Source organism: Mastomys coucha, unplaced genomic scaffold (assembly GCF_008632895.1).
Source record: "Mastomys coucha isolate ucsf_1 unplaced genomic scaffold, UCSF_Mcou_1 pScaffold23, whole genome shotgun sequence".
Lineage (NCBI taxonomy): Eukaryota > Metazoa > Chordata > Mammalia > Rodentia > Muridae > Mastomys > Mastomys coucha.
In genome coordinates, this window is record NW_022196906.1 from 64,753,950 (window position 1) to 64,756,667 (window position 2,718).

General features: G+C 47.9%; 1 pseudogene; it reads right to left on the reverse strand.

Annotated features, from left to right (window-relative positions):
- Positions 1 to 719: 719 nt before the first annotated feature.
- Positions 720 to 840, reverse strand: LOC116074137 (annotated as a pseudogene).
- Between the last annotated feature and the right edge of the window lie 1,878 nt (positions 841 to 2,718).

Consider the following 2,718-nt stretch of genomic DNA (forward strand, 5'->3'; position numbering starts at 1 on the left):
GGGTGGGACCAGTTCTGCACAACCCTCAGACATCAATATGTCCCCTAGCAGCGGCAATCCAGACCACAGACTTCTGCCTGGCCTTTGGTGGTAACAAATCTCTGCTGCTGCAGAGTCACAGGCCCAAATGCGGTCCCCGGTAGCAGCACACCAGGACCCTACCATGGTCCCTGGTAGCATTACCAGCTACTCACATCAGGCTGTTCCTCACTACCCTTATGTCTATATCTCTGCCTCTCTCTGTCGTGTTCACATCCTTCTGTTCCTCTTTCTCTTCCATTTCTCCACCACTTACTGGCTCCTCTTAGTGGTGCCCAGAGTTTCTGAGTGTGTGGGGTCATCTCTGGAGTGATCTCAGTAGAGTTATGCCCTTGTCTGTGCATTCTAGCACCGAGCAGGGGTTATCTCTGGCATGCCTTGCTGTCACACACACCCCTGCCCTCCAGGTCTGCTCAGCACCAGGCTGGTGGATGACTTAGGCTTGGGCTCGCTTCTCACCCAGGTCCACCCTAGTGGTCCCATTTGAGGGTTGTCTGTCTCAGGCTCACTCCTACTTGGGCCCCACAATCCCAGGTGAGGTTCTTCTAGTCTCTGGCTCACTTCCTGCCCGGGGAACCCATCTAAGCCTGCATGGCACCAGACTGGTTGTCATTTTAGGCTAGCTTCCTGTCTGGTCCCGTGGTGCTGGAGTGGTGGTCATGTCAGGCTCTTTTTTGGTGAGTATGAGGTTGCTAATCATTCAAACCTTCACAGGTCAGGACACTAGGCCTCTCCCCTCTCTACCACCTACTGACACACATGTGACACAGTAGCTACACCTGCAACACCTCTAGGGACAGGGGAGTTTTTGTTGGTTTGTTTGTTAAGCAACAGCTACGCAGATCCAAAAAAAAAAAAAAAAGCATAACATATTGAGAAAGTCCTTCTTTGGAGTATTTATGTCTTAACTTACATAATTGCTGGTGTAAAGAGGGCAAATTCAGCCTCGGGTGTGTTTAAATAACTCACAACTGAGACTTAAGATAGCATGATATGGCTTGCTGCAGAGATAGAGATTTTCCCCAAAGAGTTTGTGGTCAGAAATTCTAAAATAAGTTCCTAACGACACACACTCATCCTAAACTCAGTTTCCCAGCAAGAGGCACGGTAGAAAAATCCCACTGCATCCCCATTGTGGAAAGGCTTTCTCCTTTTATCCAACAGCTTTCAGAAAACAAGCCTCTCGAGCCTGGCATGGTGGCACACACCTTTACGCCCAGCTCTAGAGGCAGAGACAGGTGGGTATCTGAGTTTAAGGCCAGCCTGGTCTACACAGTGAGTTCCAGGACAGCCAGGGCTACACAGAGAACCCCTGTCTCAAAGAAGAAAAAAGGAAGGAAGAAAGGAAGGAAGGAAGGGAGGAAGGGAAGGAGGGAGGGAGGAAGGAACAAAGGAAGGAAGGAAGGAAGGAAGGAAAGGAGGGAGGAAGCAAAGGAGGGAGGGAGGAAGGAAAGAAAGGAGGGAGGGAGGGAGGAAAGAAAAAAGAAAGGAAGAAAGAGAAAGGAAAGAGAGAGAGAGAGGAAGAAAGAAGGAAAAGAAGAAAAACCCACCACCACCAAAAAGTACCTGATGGACAGCCCCTACTTCTAGCAGTCTGTCCAGCCCAGTGTTGTATTCTCAGGCAGGTCATGACACACAATAAACAATGAGGCCCACAGCACCTGTCAATCCTTTTTTTGGCTACTTTGCCAAGAGATGTGTCACTGGACATCGATCTTCATAGGTAGGAGAATGGAGGACAATTTTTACTTCTGTTCAAGAACAAAATGGAATGATGAGCTCAGGATGTAGCTTAGTTGGTAGAGGGCTTCCTAGCATGCATGCAGCTGGAAGATTCGTTTCTAGCGTGGCCTAAGTGGAGCTTAGTGGCTCATGCCTGTCCTCCCAGCACCTGGGAAATAGAGGCACCAGGATCAGAAATCTTAACAGGGCTAGCTAGCTTGATGTAGAACTTGATAGTAGAACATTTGCCTAATGTGTGAAAAGCCGTGGGTATATATCCAGCAATAAATAAATTCATATAAGAATAGATAGATAGATAGATAGATAGATAGATAGATAGATAGATAGATTAAAGGAAGAAACAATAGATAATAGATTATACATAGAGTGTCCTGCCTAGTTTATATCAATTTGACACAGCTGAAGTCATCTGAAAGAAAGGAACCTCAGTTGAGAAAATGCCTCCATAAGATTGGGCTATAGGCAAGGGCATTTTTTTAGTGGTTGATGTGGGAGGGCCTAGTCAGCTGTGGGTGGGCCACACCTGAGCTGGTGGTCCTAAGTGCTATAAGAAAGCAGGGAGAACAAGCCAGTAAGCGGCACTCCTCCCTGGCCTATGCATCAGCTGCTGCCTCCAGGCTCCTGCGTGCTTGAGCTCTTGCCCTGACTTCCTCCACTTAAGAGCTGCGCTGTGGATATGTAGGGCAAGGCATTTCCTCCCCACCCTGCTTTGGGTTACGGTGTTTCATTACAGCAATAGAAATCCAAAGACACACAGATAAATACATAGATCACATTAGATCTGATTATCAAAGTAGACAATCCAAGTAGGCCATGGTGACACAAACCTGTACTCCTGGCACTTAGGAAGTGGGAGGCAGGAAGACGGGGAGTTCTCAAGGTCAGCTTCAGATTTGTGGTGAGTTCAAAACCTGCCTGCCTCTCGGGAGGCTCTCT